Genomic DNA, 25,255 nt, shown 5'->3' with positions numbered 1-25,255 from the left:
ATGGTTGTGTTGCTAGATTTCTAGCTATCCTAAAATGCAAGACTATAAGGACTACTCTTCCAAACCAATATGAAACATAACAAGCATTTCACCTTGTCCACGTCATGATATATTATTTTGTTTTGTCCTATTTTAAAAGTTTTCACTTTAACATCTGTGTGTCAATGTGGTTGGCTTTAAGCCTGTGATCAGTGATGTTTTGAATTTTGCTGTACAGGCATTAAAAACTGTTGAAACCAAGGCATAGTGGTCAGTCTGGGAGATGGATCTAGTTTCACTTCTCAGGCACACAAACACATAAAGACAAACTTCTGCATTCAAAAAACAACTAAATAATTTTCCCAGGCCTCATCATGTGACCTATATTGTTAGTATGAGAAAGAGGCACCAGTGTTCTGAGCGTAGGAGCAGTAGAAAAAGAAAAGACACTGACAAGCAACAGGATGTCAATTACACGGCAGCAGTGAAATCCACACTTCACATCGGCTTAAAGCTGTCAACTGTCAATAGAGAGGAATACCAGACAGCCGTGCCGCAGTCTGCTTTGGAGAATGGGAGGGTGTGTGGATGTATACAGTTTATAACTAGAATTGGAAACATTAATTCAAGTGTGCTGCATGAACAAATTTGCACATATGCACACAGACCGCTTGTTTGACAAATTAATAGAAGCAGTGCACACATTTGTCAATGCTCAGAAAAGGATGCAATTATCACTTCAGCTATTTTCAGCTTTGATGTTACTTGTCTTTGACATTGTAGAGAACTGACAGTGATTGTTACACACACTGGTATGTGTTTGCATTTGCTAGAGGTTAGACAAAACCCTAAAAACATAAGCAGGGAGTTAATAAGGTGTAACAATGTGTCTAAACGCTCTGGCTGGTGGGTTATGTACTGGAGGAATTAATGGCACCCTGGTGAAATGCTTTCTCAAATTGAAGCTAAACAGTACAGTAAAATATTCTGAAAACATTTGAGCTGAGAAATAGGTAATACAGTAACAGAATCTTGATTCATGTTGGATCAGTACTGCCTAGTTTGACAGTTTGATCTGAGTTTTATGAGACTCAATTGCATAAAGTTGAGGTCGAGTCACTGTACGGGCAGATCTCCTGCTCTCCATAGAAAATGAATAGAATCCGTCAACTTGACATACAGCATCACATCCAGTCTGCACGTAGCTTTACATTGTAAGCACATTTGCAGATCTCTTGAACAGGAGGAATGATTACAGCAAGCAAAACCTGTTTTAATGTTCATATGGCCACATGACTACTGTTCTAAGACAGACTTGAAAAACTGTGAACCCATTGTTTAAGGGTCTATAGCTACATTAACTGTCCTGTGAGGCTCGATATAAAGATTAAAACTGTTAGATGGATGAAATATGAGACCACTTACCTTTCCTTAGATATTAACCACTAATATAAACTTTAGGCTGAAGTAAGGCCATGTTCTAAATTGAGCGCTTATCATCTCTGCAGTGGCGATTTCAGGACATCTCAGACTCAGCTTGTCAGGCTCAACTCTACAATGTCAGAACTTTCATCCGTCTAAACAGTATTTTGTGTTAGGCTGTGCTTTAAATTGGAAGTTGTAATTTAGGTTGATTCTCAAATATTTACATGAGTTGATTGCGCTAAACAGCAGGAGATAAAAACAGTGGGAATATAGTGAGTGCTACTCTTCTTCAATGAGACGGCGTGCCCCACCCATGTGCTGCCGGCAGTGTGTAATCAACCAGAGCGATTTTATTAGTCTCTAAACCAGAGCACTGCTTTGATTAATGACGGAGGCCCCCTGGTTTCCATGTGCTCTAATTAACTAACCTCAATGAGTTTTAGGGCACACTCTTGACTGTTGACACCTAAAACCAGCATAAAAGGAGGAATGAAGTGGCATAATGAGCTGTTGTCAATAATTAAAATTCAACTTAAAACTTCTGTATAAGTCTGTATAACCTTTAGCTTAAATCTCCTGAAACTGGACCCCAGAATGTGTAGAGCAGGCAAGGACACACACAGAAACCATAATTTAGTGGTGAAATAACCCAAGCATGATGGGAAGCTGCTATTGACCTTGTGTGTGTGTGTGTGTGTGTGTGTGTGTGTGTGCGCACATGCCCTCTTGTGTGTGTTTCCGCTAAATTAAGAACTTATTAGGACTTAAAAACCCTATCCCATTTCACGCGGGGAACCTCTGGGGGGAAACGAGGATTACTCTTCAAAGCCTGCGGTTTGGCTTGCTTTATGTTTTACCACTTAATATTTCATGTCGATGTGATGGTTGGAGCACTTCAAGAGGTCATATGTCAAAGTTAGACGTTAACGCTGCATGTGCGGCCCTTGCCAGTAGCTAATTATACGTATTATGGATTTGATACTCCTAACAAATAAGAAATAAATGACTTCCAATGAGCCAAGCTGGAAAATATTTTGATGTCTTTATTTCATCCCAAAATACATTTCTTTTGGGGGGTGGTGCAATAACAACATTTTTTCCTTTTTCTGTTGTCTGTTTGCTTTAAAATTAAGACTTAAATGACATAATTTGAAAGATTTTGATGAATGAGACTCAATTTCAAGCTGTAAACATCCTATAAAAGTGATTAAAATCACCAAATCAAGATTAAATGTGTTGACTTTATATTGTAGTTACTTTAATGACACTTAGTCCCCAAGGCAGCATTGTTGTTTACCTTTTTTTAAAATTACAGAACACCTAATTTGCTACTGACTACTGTAATGGGTGATAATATACATATAATACAAACTTATTCAAGTTACAGCATGCAAGTTATCTTACTGCAACAAAGCTAAGATGTAGCATAAAGCAGGCAAGCTTGATGGCAGTGGAAAAAGGAAGCAAAAGAATATAGCATGGAGGTTTTTCAAGAAAACAAAGTGACTAAATAGTACCCAAAACCTTCCATCCCCATTACCCCTGCAGTAATTACATCTCCACATAAACAAGCCCAGAGAGGAAATGTGGCTCTGTTACAGGGTGGTGTGAAGCCACAGAGTCCCCACATTTGGAAAAGGCTCCTCATTACTTCAGGTTCATTATATGTATATATGTATATATACATATAAAAAGACCACAGCGATGATTAAACAGACTTTTCTAGCTCTGCCCGTACTAAAACTGTTTACACACATGCTTCAATTGCGAATCAGGCTTTTGTAGACCGCAGTTAAGAAAGTGATTGGACTACAAAGATTGCAATCAAATAAATACACATCTCTATAATTGTTGGCTAACCTATAAGGAAGACAATTAAACATGAAAGTAATGTACTTGAAGTAAAATTAGAAAGAAAGAAAGATGGGTAAATTAGGCTAATGATGAAAGCTGTGCTCATGAAAACAGATAATATATGAATCATCGTGTTTTGCTCTCTTGTCACGTCATGTTTTATTCAGTAGACTTTTTTTTATTAAGAGCAAACCTCTCCATCTAGTTCTATCAATCATCATATTGCATTAGTTTTCTGAGCTAAATGCACCAAGGGAAGGTATCAGGTTTCTTGCAGCGATGAGACAGAGATAGATAGTGAATCAAAAAGGAGAGACGAGAGTGCTGGCGGAGACAGTCCTCATGTTCCTCTTCACAGCTGCCGCCAACAGCAGGACAGTTCAGTTTCGTTGTGTTATTTAGAGTCTCTGACACAACAAAGAAACTCTACCTGTCCCCATTATGATGAATTCACTCATAAATGTTGTGGCTCAGTTTCAAACAGAAGAACCTGTTTTGTGATTTTGTGAGAGCGTCACTTAACCTGCTCGCTACCTTATTGTGAAGTTTTACCTTCAGACCCCATCCCCGTCCCCGTCTCTAGAGATATATGCAGGGCAGGATATGTGTTTGTGTGTGTGTGTGTGTGTGTGTGTGTGTGTTGTGTGGTGTGTGTGTGTGTGTGTGTGTGTGTGTGTGTGGTGGGGCTACAGGAATGGAAACCGACTGTTTTCTGCATATTTTGAATTGCATTTCCTGCTGTTGCTTGTTTTCTCTAGTCAGGCAGTTTAGTCTCTTCCCTCAAATTATGCAAAATCAACAGTTTATTATTGTGGGTTGACATTTGCAAGTTGATTCGCTCTCGCAGTGTCAAAGAGATGTCAGTTTGAGAGGCAATGTAGGAAAAAAGTATTTCAATATTTAATGTTCTGGAGCTTTTATATCTACAAGATGAGACAAACTGAAAAGCTGCTGCTTCAGTACAGCAGGACTTTTTTTTTGTCCTCATGTGACGTCAAAGGACTCTAAAAATATCTATTGATGTTTTCCAAATGACCAGCAGCTTGTATAAGACTTCTTCATGACAGTCCCCAGGCCAATTGTGAGTCATAAATGAGATTTTTAGGATTTCTTCATTATTCATTAACTTTTTTTATGTTGAAGTAATCTTCCCATGAGAAACATCCAGGAATATTGATGACTAATAAATGAATAAATAAACAGTTTAAAAACCCCATGAACTCTACTGATTTACACAGATGTCTTATTTTTCTTTAATGACCTGACAGTAAGCCAACTGTTTATACAACAAACTAGATTATTAGATTACAGTCTTAATTATCATCATCATCGTAATCATCTTTTCAACTTTTGACAAAAAAATGTTCAGGGTCCTACTAGCTTTTACCGGAGTTTTCAACCACATCTTGATTAGTAGTCTTCTTAGATGGAAGTTGCTCAGTTTTCCTTGAGGTAACAGGTAGAGATTGTAACCTCTGTCTCTGTTCAACAATGGTGTCTGACGTCAGATGTGGATATACCTCCTTGACCTTTCTCTAGCCGTCCACTGACTCCTGATCATCACAGATGAAGTGACAGCTCCGGTATCAGCTAGTAAGTGGACATTGAATAAAGATTTTTTTTTATCTTTGTTTCTTTTCTCAAACAACTGTTGCCCAAGGTCAAGAATGAACTTTCATGCTAAATCAAATCAATGTCTGGTCATTTTTATATCACATTGTTTCGTAAGCAGGGCACACACAGTGACAGTATCTATACAGCCGTAACTACCAATTTCTTTTGTCTGATGTACCACCATAACCTCATCAGAAGAGGTGAAATACATCTTCATGAACACCATCCATTATGCTCCAAATGTACTTGTTTGTATTGATTTTAAACTGTATGTTGTTTAACATTATTAAATAACTCACATTAGATAGTGTTACAATATTTTTTTTCATGCAAGAGATGATCCTGTAATTGTCTGTACTTAGGCTTGATCTCCTTTTGTTTCTTTTTCAATAGATTTGGTCAAGTTTGTGTTCGTGCTACTACCAATAGGGGTAGCAGTTTAAACTATTTATCCAGTTTCTTTTTTAGCTATATTTTGACTCTCATGCTCGTTGCATGCTAGTTTTCATGCACTCTCAACTGGGTAAAAATGCAATATAAATGCAGTCCATGCAGTCCATTTACTTTTATGTTGACTTGTTGGTGGGAGGCGTTTCCTATGCAGCTCACCCATCGTGCCTCGAAGTTAATTGGTTATTATGAGAATAAATACGCCAAAGATCAACCTCATACCAACCTGTAATCTGATTTTTATGTTTATTTCCCTGCTAGACACAGATATAGGGACTTTTTTGTTGCGTCATAAGTAATATTTTTCAAATTAGCTGAGCTACTCCACAATCTTTCCATGCACCTTCTGGTATTCCTGGTTAGTTTACACTTTTATATCTTGTATGTATTTCTGTGGCACTTCAAGTTCACGTAACTTTTTGTATATAGAGTGAGGGCAGTGATTATCTTGTACAGGAGCTCCCTCTTGTGACACAATTACACACTCACAACAACATGCTCTTGAGGAGATTCTGGCTAGATGAGTGTATTGTTTTCGACATTCCTACTGCATCTGAGTGCATTTGACAAGATATGCCAAAGTCTTAAGAGGCTCATAGCACCTCACATTTCATCATCCCATGGTCAGTAATGATGCACACCTTGGTCTTGGAAGCAGAAGGTGGAGGAGGATCACTGGGATGGAGGATGGAAAGCAAATGAAATGCAGCAATTTTGGTGAAAGGGAGTTTATCGTAGTATCATATTTACAAGTCACAAGTATAGTCTCTAGTCTTGACACCTGGCAGGCTCGGCCAAAGTTAGTCTTATTCTAAACTTTGACTTTTGATTCCTATAAAAGGTAGATGCCCCTCGGCAAATTGAATCCAGTTTGAAAATGTACATAAAAGACCAACAGATGTCCTACACAAAAAATGAATACAGATAACTACTGAGTCCTTCAATAATATCTTGATGGTTTGTTGAGTCTTTATTGTGTTCAGGTAAGTTTGTTTTCTTAAATGTGTGCTTCAGAAGCCATTGTGACCCACTGGGATACATCCACAGTACATTCATGTATATGTACTGATGTCCTACATTCTCCAGAGCAGGTAACTGGTTTATTGCTGCACTGAAGCAGAAACATATGCAGTCTCTTCTCTCTAACCTTCTCCACTCCTTTATCTCTGTTAGATTTCCTGTGGTCTCAATGGGCAAGATAAACTGCTTGTCTTCATCTATAAATACCAGTCCTGTCTGAGGGAAAAAGATCCTCAGGGATCAACGTGGGTCAGATGTAATTCAGTAGTCATAAAAAAAGTCATAAAATCAAAGCAATTAGGGGCTGTGGAGAAGATCAGGAGAAAGCGTTCAAAGGAAATCTTTGAAATGAATTTTATAACAGTTCATGTCTGCTATGATGAAAAGATATACTTGGGTAAATGGTTCTTTTTTTTACAGTATTGAAGTTTTCCTATAATCCTATAGCAGAGAGTCATTGTAAGGCGCTCATTTCATTGCGACACAATAAGGCATAATTTCCTAGAAAATAATTATTTGTTAATGTTATGGAAGGTTCCTGGAAAGTCTTACATTATAATTCTAGGAGAGATGTGGTGTCATATTTTAATTCCTAGCATGGCCCAGACAGTCTTTAACTCAGTAGTACAGGTCAGCTGGTTAAGTGTGTCTTGTTGTACGGTTAATTGTGGGTAAGCATAGTCCCATGTGAAGAAAATAAATTTTCAGTACATCAATGAATACTTGTCAGTACTATTTTGTAGTGCTTTTTTAGATAAACTGCTACAAAAATGTGCTCTTCTATTTTCTATGCAGTCATTTCCTGTTACAAACTCAATTTAGCAGGTATTTTCCCTTGTACCAAAAATGTAATCCTTTCCAAGTATAGTCTAAGAAATAACAGTTCCACTCAGTTACTTTCTAGGAATTTATTCAGAAAAAAAGTATTTACAATTATTTCTGCCTCATTTAATGTATAACTAATAAATAACAGGCTTTCATAGATAAGCAAACCTTCACAGTTGGCTACGGAAGGTTTCTTCATGTTGACTCTCTTCCCTAAACAGACACAGCTTCTGCCTACAAAGGGCTCAGTATCCATTGAATTTCGACTCCAGCTGTAAACAGCTCATAAACGATCATCAGAAAGAAGGAACAGGGCTGAACTAATGTCACACTCACAAATTTAGTAGAGTTGGACATAGGATGGACAGAAACACAACCAAACTAAACAAGCTACATTAAACATTTCAAATAGCCAACCAAAAACAAGAAGAAAAAAGACAGATGCAAAATATTTAATGGTAACAGTCAGTACCTATGGATAGACTCTGCACAATATGTGGTTTATATGCAGAGAATTATTAAGCAAATAAGTATTTCACTGACTCCTTTTGCTGTAAAAAGACACAATATAGATGGTGATTTTATGTTTTTTTGTGATTAACATTTCTAATGACTAGTGTGATTGATTCACTTCTGACAAGAACTTGTCAAGCATTTAAGGTCAGCAAATCCATGATCTCTAGCTGAATTTCTATTCAAAAGATCTGAACACAATTTACTGGATTCAGATCTCAACACAGTTTAATAATGTGGACTGAACTGGTGGAAACACACAGATGTCACTGCAGACAGAAGCAGCCTAACCAAATGTCTCTTTATTGTAACATTTTCCTTGTCAGGTGCGTAGAGGTATTGTCACACTCCACAACGACCACTGTAGGGCAGCCAAATGTGAGTGAAAAATGAATGAATGAATGAAGATGTGGGTAGGTTTTCTTGATCCATCTGAAAATCATCCTTCAGCCCCAAAGCTTTGTGTCCTGAATAAATATAAACAGCCAGCAGATGTCACTGTGATTCCTCAGAAAATAATTGCAGACAGAAGAGCTCTCACAAATATCATGACGTCAAAAAACACTTTATTTATGAAATAAATGATGGCTATCATGAGGAACTGATGCAGCTTCCCAAACAATCATTGTTTTTCTTTTGTCTTCTTACACACAGTCCTTCTTATTCATTCTTAAATTGTGGGAAACTACACAAAACCACAACTGAAAATTAGATTTCTGTGTTAAATGGAGAGGCTCAGTTAACAGACCTGCTTTGGATTTTTTTTTGTTTGTTTGTTTTTTGTTTTTTTATTTGTTTGTTTTTTAGCTGTTATATGTGAGCTGGGATAGGCTCCAGCTCCCCGTGACCCTGCAAAGGACAAGGGGGTATAGATAACGCAATGGATGGATTGTTGTTTCAGCGTGGAGTTTGTAATAATTAATAAGTTTTGGTTCTTCACTTTACTACACAGAGAATTTAACTGATTTGAATATGAATCTTGTATCATTAGTATCCTCAGGGGTTTGCTTCCAAAGCAGGGTTGAGCTGGGCATGCCTTGACCACCTACTGTATATCTGTTAGTTATATTTTCTTTCTTGTGAAATTGGTCAATATTGAATTTATATTATGATTTATGCTCTAATTGAGGTACAGCTGGTGATTGTTTTTCCCAACCTCAGGGAATTCTTTGACATGTTTTGTGTTTCTTTCATGTTGAGAAATGCTGAGATGAAAATGTGAGTCAGTTCAGTGGCTTTTGTATGAGGGTTTACAGAGTAATGTCTTACCAAATGTGTTGGGCAGACAGTGTTTTGTCATCAGGGACTTATTGCATTCTGGTTCTCCAGCTCCTATCAGGTGAATCTGGTGCTGTGTTGCAGAGGTTGTCAACCACTGCACCAAAGTCGGGGGGCTGTACAGTCCAGTGGTTATTCATACCCTGACCACGTACTTCAGACTTTATTCCTTCTCCTCTGGCTGCAGGATCGGTTTGTGTGTGTGTGTGTTCCTTCAATGATAATTGCAACGGATACAGGTCACACTGACACACACAAACACACACACACACACACACACAAGAGGACATGCACATACGTACACAGTGTGACCGAACCAACATGGGTACGAAATGATTAATCACTGAGCACAATTCACTCTCCCCTGTTGGAATAGTCTCCATAACAAACACACACACAAACACACAAACACACACACACACACACACTTATTTTCTTTCTCCTTAAGAATGCTTGTCAATTAAAGAGAGAGAGAAAGAGAAAGAAAAGACAGCAAAATGGAGTAAAATAAAAGAAAGAGATGGTGGACCTCAGAGTTATTGGAGCGACGCTTCAGAAGAAAGCAATTATTGATTTCATTCTCTCGTTATAGCTTTGTTGATTGTCTCTACAAGTATTAAGTGCTATTCAGTACAGACGCTGAGTAAGTGATCAATTGTGCAGGACCATAGTGAGTAAATTGAAGAGCATCTTAAGTGCAGTTTAAAATTATATGTTTTTTATGGTTAAAATTATCAGTTGGTGTAAGATTTCATGGAGGGAGCTAAATGCTTTACAGTTTTTTTTTCTGATTCACAGAAATTCTATTTATTCTGGGCTATCATTAATCACCTCAGCACCCAAATACTAGTTGTGATTGTGTTTTTCAACAGCGGTTTTACTCATACATCCTGTTTAAGATACATCTACAAGGTCAACTCAGGGGAAACATTAGCATTTTAATAGAGTTTTTTGCACATCAACACAAATACAGCTCTTGATAGTTCTTAAAAGTATTGGACTATCATTAAAGTCCTCTTCCACTGTTTTGAATAATACCTCTCTATAGTGTAGTGATGGAATTGCATTGATATGTGCATGTCCAACACAACTAATTTTCAAGGCATAGGGATGTGCCAAGTGCCAAGTGCTTGTTTATTAGGACTGAAGTTACAATGCACACTAGTGCATGTCAAAACTGTCAGCTGCTGTTTGGAGACGTGCCTTCATCAAGCACACTGCAGATGTTTCTCAACCATTTTGATAACTTCCAGCTAATTGGCAGCTTATTAAATGTCCAGAAGAAGTCTTCTGGTATTTTCTCCCTCTTTGGATCATTGGCAGCACGAGTATCTTCTATTAGTTTAAGTCGTCAGGAAATCTTAATTGTTTTTTGTTTGTTTTTCCCCATAAGTACTAAAACTGATTAATTTCAAATATGTTTCATATTCAAATAAGGACAAACATGCATGCATAAGCATAAGCCTTCTTCACAACAGACACTTTTACTTGTCATTGTTGTACAGGTGTTTACTGTAAAACTGTAAAACTGTATTAATAAGATTAACAATGCCTCCATTCTATTCAAGCATCCCAGGAGCCATGACAATGTGACAGTGAGCCAGGATTCATTGATTTTAGTATTTATACCTGTGCTAGTGTGACATTATTATTACATTATTTAAAAAAACCCAATAAAATGCAGATAAATGAGGCTGAATCAAGTATATGACTGTTGGAGCCTATCAACAAGTAATTACACTAACAGTTACACTAACAACAGTGATTACAACTAAAAGTTGCAGATGATGGTTCTTGACAGAATTTTCTCATTGAACCCCAATGAGCTACATTGTGGTTGGTGTGTATGTGTGTATGGATCAGTGAATTAATTTCTCCTTTTGTGCTAAATGTGGAGGAACACTATTCCAGGAATTTCTCTGTCCATTCACTGTGCTCCGTTTGAGTAAAAAGCTTGCAGCACAGCAGAGAACAGAACATAGTACAATGCACACAATACCGGTTGAAAAAAACCCTCTCACCAAAGATGTTTACATCCAATGAAGTGGAGCTGTAACAGTATAACAACATGAATTCAACACAATGGGACATGGCACTAGAACGTGGATCAGGTTTAGATACTCACATGGTAGTAGTGCAATGTTAATATTGTGCTTAAAGTGCAGGGAGGCTGATTTTCAAGGGTCTCATTAAAAATGGTCATTAATATGACTAAAAAGGCAATAAGAAACAAAAATAAATCTGATTAATAAAACTGTATAATTTTACTTGCAAGGCTTCATTCATTAATTCCAATCAGCTTGTAAATGTGTACACATAAACAAGTCTTATGTCCCAACCTGTTAAATAGCAGTTAGCCATAAATGCCACTCTTCATGAACACTAAAATCCATATAAAGTGTTCATTACTCTATTCTTTTCCATGTGAAAAAGTCCAACGTTGGAGTGCAGCAGAGAAATTTCTCAGCGTGTGAAACTGAAATCAAAGTTTAGGTCAGAGGTATTGATCGGATATGACCAATCATAAAAAATGTACAGTATTGAATCTTGAGTGTAACAGACAGCTTAGAAAGCTTCACAATAAAAACAGAAATTGTCTAATATAAAAGTTAAGAACCGAGAACCGTATTCCTGCACATCGACAAAGTGTCAGCACCACTTGAGAGGTTAACGTTACACCAGAGCTGTGTGTAGTGTTATCTTAGCAATCAGGGAAATTTTACCATCACCAACATGTCAGAAAAAGAAAATGACATTGATATAGGTGACTTGTGTGTCTTCAGTCAGCGTTGTTTTTGAAAAGAATCTACTATAGTATATGAGGCATTCAGACACAGAAGATTGAGAGTATCCAGCAAAGTAAACTACACATGTAGTTTGCTGTTTCAATGTCAATTTTTTTTCCCACTTTTATGTTATTTACTCAAATTTCAGTATAAATGGTATGAGGTTGAGCAGATAATACTAAAAATTTTATTCAAGAGTGAACAGTGATCAGGCTAATCACAAGGAGATCCTAAATTTAGTGTTTCCATCAACCAGACCTTTTTTAAGTCAAAATTGTACATTGAAATGTGAAGGTGAATGTCAAATGTATCAAAAGTACCATTAATTATGTCATCTTGTAGGTTATGAGATTGTGCATTGATGGAGGAGGTTTAACCTGAGATTGATGAGATTTCAGATTCTTTCTGACAAAAACTCTCTTCCTCCTTTAAATTATGTGTTTGAGTCTTGTTTTTCTTTGTTTTTTTCTGAGATTTTGAAGTCTCTCCTGTGTGCATCTTTCTGGTAAATTTCAGGAATGTACAGTCGGGGAACATTGATGGATGAGACAGAGGAACATGGCAGCTGACAACTTTGATAAGCTAAACAGAATCCATTAGGTTTATAATGCGGGGCTCCTGACAGAGTAGATCACTACTGCTACTGTTTTCAGTGGAGTTTGCTAAAGTGAATGTTTGACATCATAAAAATATGTATACAGTCCTAATTTCCACATGAAAGGGAAAATGCTACATGTCACAGTAGGCAGTGTCTGAAGAAAACCATGCAGGCTCTCGACAACCTTGTCTAGAAATTATGTGTATATACTACTAACTTGCACAGCAAATACATTTTAAAACTAATGTAATTCTGCCGAGATTACATTTTTATCAACATAATGAGAGGAGAGGAAACATCAGTCGCAAAATGTTGCTGCACATATCTGCAAATATTCCACTGACAACATACTCCTTTTTTTTTCCTGCAGTATTCACTCATGCAATACAATAGTAGTAGTAGTAGTAGCAATTCAAGCATTTATAAGTGCTTTTATACCATTATAAACTATTAACTCTAACCTATAATACACTTTGTTATTTTTATTATGTTTAGGCTGTTTTATATGTATTATGTTAATAACAGTGTCTGCATATCTACCACATATGACGCATTACCAATGTACTCAATAATCACTGGAGTACATTAGAGCGATGTAACCCACCCATAGTCCACCCACACAGGTGTTTTCACTTACGGTGCCTGATTAGGACTTTCCCTGGACTGTATGGGTGTGTACCGACTGTGCTTGATTGACAGCTCCCTCACTCGTGTTGGTTTTGTTGCATCTGTTTGGGTGGGACAACTTACACTGTTACCATTCTTTTTAGACCATAGACTAGAGATCTAATTAGCCTGGGTAATTGAAAACACCTGTGTAGGCGTGCAGGGCCTTTAAGGGGATAGTTCCCTTATAAAAAAAAAAAAAACTATAAAGAACCTACCCGGAGCAAGGAAAACTAAATGTCTCTTCATTCAGTCTGACCACATGCTGCAAACTGAGAATATTTTAGTTGAGCTTAATTACTGGATGTCTGTGGGATTAGTAGCAGCTCTGATCAAAGGAGCTTCCCCCACTTCCTCTATTCACACACTTAAGAGCTCTCTGAATCCATTAATCTGTACATCCCTTCCGTTTCTAGCCTCCATTCACATACTCAATCCTGTCTTCCAGACTCAACACCCTGGATCCAGAGATGTTCTGGCTGACATCCTCAGCTTGCTGTCAGCCTCAAGGTAGTACTTTACCAGCTCCGTCAAACAGAAGCAAAGAGCCAGACAGGGCATTATGTTGTAACAGATTGGACTGGAAACAACGGATTCCAACAATGGAGTTAGGAGAGGTAGGTATATCCGTACAAACACAGATTTTTCTTGCAGTCTCTTGTGTTTAGCATTATTTTATGAGCTTCTCTTTTGCAAACCGTTTTTAAATAGATGTACACTGTGTTTATTGCTGATGTTTGAGATATGAAACACTATTTGGCACACTGAAAGCTGCTCTTTCAAAGACGAATTTACTCATAATTTGCAATCAATGGTATTGCTTACAGAATCTGCTAGTTCGCAAAAAACACTGACACTAATACGAAAATACAGGCAAAGGTCATATCAAGGTCAAATCTCTGCAGACAAAATGACACAGACTACCAACCAATGTTGACAAAGAACTTCAGAAATGGGAAAAGTACATAAACATGAGGAGAAAATATCTCTTTGTCGCTTTGATGATTTACTCCACCTATCTGCAGTTTTGTGCTGGGTAGGTAATGGGAGACAGTGAGATAAGTGTCTGCCCCTGACTCTTTTCAATGAAGTGGCAAAGTGAAACAATTAATTGAAAGCTATACAGAGCTGCAGAAGAGTGATTCTCAGTCGGAACTGCAGTACTACCAGCTTTTTGGCAATGGAGGGTCCTTTTAATCACAATTAATATTTAAAGTGTTGTTTAATGCAGCATTAGTGATGTCTCAGTTAAACTGGAAAATGTATTTGTTTCATTCTTTCAGAACATTTACTGTAGATTTAATCTTTACATAAGGAACTCATGAACCACAATTTTTTACAACAGTATCAATATGCTGTAACACATATTAAGTTTCAATATCCCATCTGTATGGTTTTTCTAAATTATCATTCAGGAAAGCTAACCAACATAGTCAGGACTAAAGTACTGTTGTATTACACAATAGTTTGTTCCAGGCACCCTTACCTGAGACAAAATGTCTGCTACACAGGAAACTATATCCACCAATATCCACTAAATTGCTGTAAGCCAAAGTTTTCACCTCTCTTTTTAAATGAGGACATTTTTTTATTTTATCTCCCTGCATTCAGACACCAAAACAAAGAGATGAAAGACACTAAAAAAACACCTTTTACACCTATTACATGTAGTCATTTGATTCATTGTTAATATAAAACTGATTAGTGCAACTTCAAGATCTAATTTGCCTTTTAACTTTGAAGAAGCAGTCAGCTATCAGTCAAAACATTCAAAATGTTGCAATTTAAATGTTATGCACAACTGCTGATCAGATTTCAACGAGGGATTAGTGGCACCAGCTGAGAGGGAATAAACCACCAAGTGATTAAAGAGAAGAACGTATTTTCTGTCACCTGTTCTGTATTTAACACGCTCACAACATACTGTAGCTTCCAAAATGACTGTCACATTGCCTCCTCAGGAGGTTTCTCACAGAATAATCATCAGGTTTTCTCTCTGATTAGTAACTGGCTCGTAAATGACGCACAGTTCTTGCCATGTGGCAAAGTATTGCCATTTTCCTCCTTGTTGTTACCATGGTGATTACAATATGAACTGGCGGCCAGGGATTTTGTTTCATATTCTTTTATTAGTCATTCCTTTGCCCTCTCCTCCTTTCTGACTCCTTCCTCTTTCCGTCTATCTTTCTGGGATGAAAGGCAGGGTATCAGCCTCTCTCCTCTTTTCCAAAGCCAGTCAGTTGCAGACCCAAGCAGTGAGGGGGATTATCCCTCTATTTCTATTAGTCACACACTCATAAGCCATGTATCACTCTGAAGCTTTGTGTCAGCAACTCCACACCCAGAGTGGAGAGACTTCTCATTATTGGCATATTGAGAGGTTTTAGCTTACACAGAGGGTGCAATATTCTGAAAGTCAAGTCGTGTTTGAAGCAAGGCAAACGAATTTCACAGATTACGATATGGTGTGATATGTTTTAAGTTTCATTGCTGCTATGACTCCTTAATTGATGTATTAGTATGTAGTTAAACTTATATTAAACTTAGTATATTGTTCTGTTATTACACACATTCGTAAAGAAAGTTTTAACAGTTTTAACGATATTGCTCATTTGAGTAGTCATATACCTACAGCCTTCTTACAACTACTACCACCCCCTTCCTCCTCTATAAACACTTCTCCTACATTTTCCTTCATTGCACGGTGAGTGGAGAGACAACTTGTCACTATGGAAGGCTTTTTCACTTCCTCACACTCCTGTGCTGCAGACAGACTGTTTTAATGTGTTGACTTTGAATGATGACAACCACCACTCCCCTCTCTGGAACCAATTTTTCTCCTCTCCTCCTCTCTCACCAGCTCATCCACCTCCAACTACAGTTTCTTTTTCAAATCTTCCTCTTTGGACTGAAAATGGACTCAAATGTTACTTGTGTTTAGCAGGAAAAGTTAAAACAGAGGGACTTCGGGATAAACATTAATATTTCTGCCTACCATGGAGGGCGCTGGAGGGAGCTGTCTCTTTCCATGGTGCTGAAACATCTCTGTGACACTGCAAACACGTAATACACCATAGCAACCCCCCCAGGATCACCATAGCAACTTCCACATACAACATAACAATGACAGTTATTTTAGTTTATTTAAAAATTGACAGCTGTGAAAGCTGTTTGGTCTCTGTTTCAAAAAGAGTATGTTTATATGACGTTTCAAGTGATTTCAATGTTGAATCACTAGCATGAAATGTGGAAAGATCAAAAGATTTGTTGTTAGAAATGCTATCGTAAGGCAACAATGTAAAGAGCCATTTTTCACAAAATTAAATCACTGACACTCATTTTTTTTTCTTATTTAATTAATAATGAATACTGTAAGTCTGTAGAATGGCATACCTGTCATTTTGAATATATTTTGTTCCGAATAATAGAGGGTGGTAACGTTTTTATTTTATTTATTTATTTTGGCTCATCACAATACTCAAAACACCTATATAGTATGCATTTAAATATACAGCTCATATTCATGATTATGTAGCTGCACACAATAAAACCTAATACAACATCTAGCTCACTCAAGAGATGTGGTGATAATGATGTGTATGTGTCTGTGACTTTGACAAACCCACTCTGAAAAACACTTCCCTTGCAATTGTCATCAACCACAACCTGGGGGAGGAGTGTCTGTGTGTTCAGGAATAAAACTTAATTCTCTTCATGTCACTTGTAAAAGGGAAAAGAACAAAGACTGTGTGATACATTTTAATGCACATTCCTCTTTGGGTGCAGGCAACTGTTGATGGCAGAGTCTTTGTGCATTCAGTTGTGAAAGATGCTCCAAAGGCTCATGCAGAGGATAGTTTGATATGATGTAGTTTACAGGGAGTCAATGTACCATGAAAAATCCTTTAGACAATGCTGCAGGAAGGAATAAACATTTTATGGATCATGCTTAGGTTCCTCTATAGGAAAATAAAACAGAAGTAAATCTTTGTCTCGGTGAAGGAAAATTAGATTCCCAAGTTCTCTCTCAGCTTCCAACTGCAGCCTTAATCTTTCTATTGTAATTGTTTTCTGTATAGAACCTTAATGGTTAAGACCAACTGGTCCATTACTCTCAACATCAGCTGGACTTCTCAGTCTTTCTGCGTCCTTGCTCTGTATGAAAGACATTTTCCCGCCTTAACAATGGCTATTACTCTACTGATGACTTTATCTTGTCTCTGCTCACACGCCCAGTCTTCAAGTGACATTTGTGGCAACATACATGACTCAAGCACATCAGTTCAACAGAAATCTGCAGGTATGGCAGATACCTCAATGGCTAGGCACTCAATAGGTACCAGCAGCTAGATTACTTCTGGCTCTGTAGTTGCTTTTTTTCAGCTTCACAGTCCCAACTCTGTTATTTTGTTGATAGATTTTGAACCTTTAATGTTTCAAATGTTTCACAAACGGACAATGGCTGCCTTTGGTCTTGTGTTCTACACACTTGTCCTGGGTAAGTGCACACTTTTCATACAGATGGTCCAGTGTGTTGGTGCCTATCAACAAGGGAACATCCATGTTTGTCTGTGATCAGGCACAAGTTCAAGAGTATCAACTTTTTCAGGTTTTCCCATGATATCCTCTCCTCTCTGTATAGCTGTGGCAAGCAGCACCTGCAATCGCTGTAGAAACTCAGGTGCTTTTTCTCCTGTGTTTTGATGAGTGCTAAGAAACCTTGCAAAGATCCCCTCCCCATCCTCAATTAACCCATATGCTGAACTGAGAAGTTTCACATAATCACAAGGAGCTGCATGTGGGCCTAGCTGTCTCACTAAATCAGAAGCTGGTTTGGAGCAGGCTTTCTAAGAATTTACGCCACTGCACGTTAACAGGGGGTTTATCTAGGATCATAAGCTCCACATGGAGAGACCATGTCTCAAAGTCTACTTAATTTGGAGGCTTAGGGACTCTTCCTGAAAAAGGGCAAAGCCATTTGGATCCCTGACAGTGGAACCATCACTTTTAATAACTTGTTCTACAATGATCCTCTGGACCTCAGATGGATTGAAAATGTCATTGTCTGAGGCTCCTTGGTTGACTGGATGAGCTGGCTGTTACTTTTGTCCAATCTTTAGCTTGGAGCTAAGTTTAGGAAGAACATGTTGAGTATGCCTAGTGTGTTGTCTGCATATTAAAGGTGTCCTTCTATCATCAGAATCTGGTTTACTCTCAGAGCTTGAGTTGTTATTTGGGTCCAGGAGGTCTGCTAGCACTGTGGGTGAGGTTTTCTTAGGGGTCTGAGCCATTTTGTAAGCTCTATCTACTAGGGGTGTGCCCGAATACAAATACGTTATTCGGCAAAGCACAAATAGTGGGTTTTTTTTTTACAAATATTTGTAAAATACAGGAAAAAAGAAAAACATGTCCAATACCAGCACGCAGGTTGCTTACATTACTATCTCAGTGTCTCTCCTCTGCTGCGCTGTTACGTCTATCTATGATCTGGGAGACTCCAGTTTGAGACTCGGTGTGGGGATCTCCTTCATAACGTAGTTTATTCATGAACACTTATTGTAACACTTTCATTTTCTAAAATTTTCTAAATTTTCTAAAATATTGTGGGAGGCTAGGTGCCAACTTTATAACAGATTCTTCAGATTCAAACTCTACTAGAGCTTTAACACCACTGCATCGCCCTGTCTGCCTCACCCAAAGCACTTTGTTCACAGACCCAAAAGGTAAGCAGAATTCAGCTATCTGCTCATCAGTATCAGCTACTGCAATACCGTACACAGACTTCTTTATATCTGTACCATACTCTTGCTCAGTGTCCACAGTTACAAAAGGGACTAAGAAAGTTGGCTAATAGCACAAGAAAAATAATACTGTATCAATTAATGTAGCCCAGTTTCTTATTAACCAGTTCTCAACATAAACCACAAAATCTCCCTTAGTCCAAATAGTTTGAGATAGATTCAGTTCTTGTTTTATTCCCTTATGCTGTCCTTTAAGTCGGGAAACTCAGTGTCTTTTCTTTGCCCCTTCAACCAATTCAGGGTGAGGAAAAAAACTAAATAAACAATTCAGAGCTCTGAGAAAATAACAAATCAAATTAAATAAAACCAATGTTCATCGACCTGGCTGGTGTGTTTTTTCCTTTAAATGGAGTGTGGTGAGATCTTAGTGCTTATCTGTATGAAGTGATGAGGAGATGCGGAGTGAATCAGTCCTCTTGACTGCTGAGACACTCCTCTGCACACCTGCTGTGCGTCCTCTGCTACTCTGTTGTATGTCCATCAGCAATTTGTCCAACAAACAGTCTTTTTCTCTCGCAAATCATCAGGTGTATGGAAAAACAACCTGCATAAGCAGGGCAACGTTTGATTATTCTCTATTAAATGAAAATATTACCAGATCTGGAACTAATATCACTCAAAATCCAAATTAATGAATTTCCATTTTTCCTGACTTTGTTTGAAAAACAACACAAATGTTATGAATGGATCATGTGACTCTTTTAACAAGAGAAACCAATGAATAGAGAGGTCCCCGTTGTATCCTCAGCCTTCCTTGCAAGGCTGTCTGCATTCTTTTCTAGAGTTTCGCATACATTTGTGATTGTGCTTCTTTTCTTGTGTAGCTCTTGAAGCTCATCTTCAGCCTTTTTTCTCTTGCCCATCTGTTCTGTTTTTCTCTTTTTCTTCCTCTACCAGTTGTGTGCAGTTGCATACTCATTTAGCAGCTCTTAGTGGCATCTTCACCATTCCACCACACACCCTCACATAGTCACAGATTAGTCTCTGTTAGACTACAGTGTCCTCCTCGATATTGCACATCTCCACCTCCTTGTTTATAGAGAACCCACGCCTCACATATTCATTCATGACCTTGTACAGGAAGCTGTCAACTCTTGATTGTCCAGCCAACACACTGAAGGCCATGAATTCCTCTCCTCTGGACTCATTGAAGACGAACTTCTGAATTTTTCATGAAATCACCTGCATTTAGATAAAGAGAAGCACATTATTTGTAATACTTTCCATTTAAAATTATATCTTGTGGCAATTGTGAGATTTATTTTCAATATACTCTGGAAAATTAATCTAAGTACAAAATACAACACATATAAAATGTTGAACTGCAAAATAATAGGCTAGTAAAACTTGACATCTAAATTATGGTAATTGGTTGATCAAAAATAACATCATCTTAGTCAAAGACATTGAGGAGAAGAGGTCAGTAACATTTAGAGAAGGTGCCAAAAGATTCCCTTTGCCAGGCATGTCCAAACTATTCCATAAAAGGCTGTGTGCCTGCAGATTTTGTTCCAACCAATCAAGAGCACACATGATTCAACTAATCAACTGTGTAAAGACTGAGATCAGTTGATTAAATGAGTCGAGCCTTGTGTGCTCCTGCTTGGAGCTTGAAAACTTGCAGTCACACAGCCCTTTATGGAATAGTTTGGACATGTCTGCCCTATTCTAAACACAAGGTTAGTTGTTGATTTCTACGTATATTAATAGCTTTGACTCCTTCTGACAATTTCTTGTCCTGCACAAATTTTATGATAAGGGCCTCCATTTTCTACAGGCACACCTCTGGCTCAGAGTGCATCTTTGGTCCAGGGGGTCCAAGCACATCACTTTTCAAACAGTGGGGTACTTCAGTGGGCACTTTAATAGAATTTTCTGAGCACTCTGGCTGTCTCGCATGAAAAGTAATGCATCACGCTCACTTCCACCAATCTGACTGCCTGACATTCCCTGACAAAAGCACAAAAGCCACAAATATCACCTGAAACACCAAATAAACTCTCCCTATGTGAAACTTACACTACACAAAATTTGACATATCCAGTTAATATGTCAACTGCTTGATGTCTAAACAAATCGTTTAATCTCTTATTTTTTCAACATTGCAGCTTGATGCAATGGACCCAAAGCCTTGAGTCTGTCACATCAAGCTTGACCAGCTTTACTGGGGAAACATCAAGGACGTCTTGCTTTATGAAGCCTCTAAGAAGGCCCTGAAAATAGAATAGCGTAGGCTTAAATTTATAATTGGAAAAAGGTATTATGGTATTTACAATACCAACTGCAAACCAATTCAACATGCTGAAAACTCATTACTTTGTTTAATTGTTCGTCTGCTCTGTAATTAATGGTGCTTGAACGACTAAACCGTTTTAATACATTTGTTGTAGTCATTAGGCCTACCCTGATCAGATCTTCCAAGTCTTTGCAGAGGAAGGGAATCATCGGGGCATCTGTCTGGTATTTCACGAGAAATTGCTGAAAACCTCTTGAGACACTCATGAAGAAATGCAACTTTGCCAGGATAAAGGGATCCATCTGGGCTTCTGCAATGGTGTCATATGGCGATGACCTTGGGTTGGGGAGCTTCTTGGTTTTGACTTGATCCACATAGGTGACAATATATGGCCAAATTTCAATGGTTCTCTCCACTGCTGGCAGGTTTTCCAGGCAATGATGCCCACAAAACGGCTGAGGAAATGTACCACCAACATGAAGTCTTCTCTCCTTGCAAGGTGCACAATGAAACAGGTAGTGCAGGGCTCTGGGTACTTTCTCAATTTGCCACACTTCAAAGCCATTCTTGAACAAGCTATGCATCGCATGAAGGCCACAACTCCCAACAATCTGTTTTTGGGACACTGCTCTCTGTGTTCCTCTTGTAAGAGCTCAACAATCTTCCAGTTAACATTGGTCCCATCCACTGACAGAGAGAGAGAGAGAGAGAGAGAGAGATCAAGAATATCCATCAAGACAAGACCCATTGATAACTTAATTGTGATAATAATTACAATTATTATTATTTTTGTTGGGCTACTGAATTAAAAGTAAATAAAAGCACAATACTGTGCAAAAGTTTTAGAAACTAAAAGTAAAGTGAGGATTCTTTCAAAATTAATGCCATGAATAGTTTTTATTCAGTAATTAGCTTCACACAAGGTTCAGTAAACAGAAGAAGCTTAAATTAAATAAATATTTGGTGGGACCACACTTTGCCTTTAAAACAGCACTAATACACCTACACACAATTTCATTATAGGTTGTTTTAAGCATCTTGGAGAACTTTCAACAGTTCTGTAGATTTAGGTGTCCCAGTTGCTTCTGTCTCTTCATGTAGTCCCAGACTGACTCAATGATGTTGAGATCAGGGCTCTGTGGGGGCCACACCATCTGTTGCAGGACTCCTTGTTTTTCTCGTTGATGACGATACATAGTTCTTTATGACTCTAACTGTAATTTGGGGGTATATATATATATATATTTCATGTTATATAACAAAAAAATTTGGTGACCCATTTTCATACTTTGAGGTCTCTCAATTTGAATTATAGAAAGCAAGACAGGTTAGGAAAAATGTTAATGTGAGAAACCTATCACACTAAAACAAACTCACAATTCTGCATTTACAGGCATCCTTTTCACATTTTGACTTGTCATAATAGGAAAAGCACTAATAACATTAATGATGGCTCTGCACCATTCAAGTGTCCCATTAAGCCATGGCAGCGTGACTGTGAGCCAGTATGAACAATACCAGCACACTGAAACCAAAGCAGCTACATTACTAACTTACCAGGGTTTTTGTCAGTTTGTCTTTCTGCATGATTGCACTGGAAACATATTTGTTATTTTACTACTAACAGTGGAGAAACCCAAACCTGAAAAAGTCAATATGGCTTGCTAGTTGTTTTTTGGTTTCATATTTGGTTTTTGAATTTATATTATTTTTTTAATTAATAGCAACTCGATTAATCCCAGTGAACCTTAAAAGTAAAAACAATGAATAAATAAATTGACTATTACATGAAATCAAATCGATTAAAAAGAGAGGCACAAAACAAAAAATAGACTGACTTAACCTGGTAATCATATCTCCGAACCAAAACACTGCCTTTCGGTTTCACATAAATTAGTGAGTCATGTAAGGAAGACGTCAGTGAGACGCCAACATCAGCCCTCTGAGAGAACAGATGATGCAGCTCGCCTCATTTCCAATTCCTCTCACATCTCTCTTTAATTAAGGGGATCAATATTGTTTCCTCTGCTTCAGTGAGTGTGCAGAGATTTTAAATTTGTACCTCTCTCTGCTTTCTGCCACTTGATGTCAATGTCAATCTTTTTCTCACTAATAGACTTGATTTAGAAGTAAGCTATCTATCTATCTGTCTGTCATATTGTAAACAGTATTCACTGCATCTTTCTGCTGTGAACCTTTGAGCATTTTAAACTCACTCAGACTTGACTGCAGGCAATGTACGCAGATCAATTTATTTTGAATTACGCCATTCACTCATGGGATCTCATTACTGATGATTCACAGCTCAATTATCTTGCATCTTTCCCACACATGCAAAAATGATTACTAGCAGCAACAAAGGTGGTCATAGGCATCCTGAATCAGTTACAATTACTGTTTTTGTGTGTAGAAAACTATTAACAGGTTTATTTCTTCACATTTCTTTTTCCCTTTGTCACTTTTAACTGAACCTCATATGAATGCCAAGTTAAAACATGTGATCACTCCTAGATTACTGACATAACGGATAAGTTAAGGTATCTGGATCAACTATAAGTGATTTGAATATAGCTTTCATTTTATTCATTCAGTTCGACCACATCCACTCTCCTCTATGAATATATATTGAAGACTTAACACTTATGGAATTCTCTTCTTTTGCAGAGGAATGTGAGAGCGCAGTCATTATCTCTGACCCTTTGGGTCAGACTGAATCTGCCCTGTTGTGATAGGCAGGAGGGAGGTATCAAACATACAGCAAAACAGTGTGAGATAAAAACCAGCGTGAGTGTGTCTCTGTATGTGCATGCGTGTGCACATGTAGACGGATTTCTTTTCTTGCGTGAGGGAGGTGTGAGTGCACAGTGTGTGTGTGTTTCAGCTAGGATTATGATAGAGTGGATGACACATGTGAAATAGAGGTCACCTCTTCATCTGAAACACTGAAGGGAAGCCTTCACCTTCAATGCAAGTCTCTCACACTCCTGAAAGTGAAATATTTGAATATATTGCAAGTGCAGGTGGGTATGTGTATCTGCATCAAGAACAAAGCAGGTCTACTGATTTGAATTCCCTGGAAGTCGTTGATCTGCAGATAATAAGAATGTCTTTTGCTGTTATATCAGAATTAAATCAAAGCTAAACAGAATGGAAGCTGTAATCATTTTGAATTTGACATTACTTAAAACGATGTAAACTCCAAAACAAATTCAATTGGAATAAATTGATTTTGTCCCAGTGACATGAACTCCCTTGTTGTGCATGTCACTGTGCAGTCTGTGACTTGTTTGCACTGTCTTGGTGTCAGCATTTCAGTGAGGATGTTCACCCATGTACTGTATGTGGTTTTGCACTTGAGCCCAAAAATGCTTCACAGACAGCAGATCATGAAGAATTCCGATCACTGACCTTGTCATCTTCAGGATAGCAGTCACAGGACTGAGCATGGACACCCTGAGGCGTTGGCAGAGGGGGGGGCGATTCATTTATCTTGGATATCTTGGAAGGACAGCTTCAAGTGTTCATTTGTACCAACTGCCATCCGGCAACACAAGCTTTCTGCCACAGCGGCCTCATCCTCAATCAGTGTCTCTATCTACTCGTCTGCACTGGTTTTCTCTTTAAATATGTATGTTACTAGTATATCCCCTATCCTGATGTACAATTTTTTGGATGCACACTTACAGCCGTATATACAGTGTCATCTAACAATGTGAACAGCTACCAGTGCATTATATGAGAACATTTCTATACATATGATACCTTTCAAATACATCTGTCAAGCTTAATCAATGCTCATCTTCACAAGCCACTATACTTACAAGTCAGTTCAGCTAAGTTTGATAGGGGTTTCATGATCCCAAGAGCTTTATTTTTTATCAAACAAAGAAACTATTCTCTTTTAGTTAGAATCAATACCTAAAACCCATCCAAACTTTATTTTTCCTCTCTATTTTTTCCTTCATCTCATGACAGTGTTGCAGTAATGGCCTCCAAAACACACTAAATCTAAAGATGCATGTACTGAGAACAAAAATACACATACTGTATGCTGGAACAGACAAACGTTTGCCTCAAAATCTACCACCGAATACCATATATTTGAATTTGTATCATCCTCACTGTCATAAAAATGTGTTCCTTTTTTGTCTGTTCTCAACATTTCATCTTTTGCAGCTGCAATGACCCCCTTTACCCCAGGAGTCATTAA

Source organism: Thunnus albacares, chromosome 13 (assembly GCF_914725855.1).
Source record: "Thunnus albacares chromosome 13, fThuAlb1.1, whole genome shotgun sequence".
Classification (NCBI taxonomy): Eukaryota; Metazoa; Chordata; class Actinopteri; order Scombriformes; family Scombridae; genus Thunnus; species Thunnus albacares.
Note: the sequence above shows the minus strand (reverse complement) of the source record.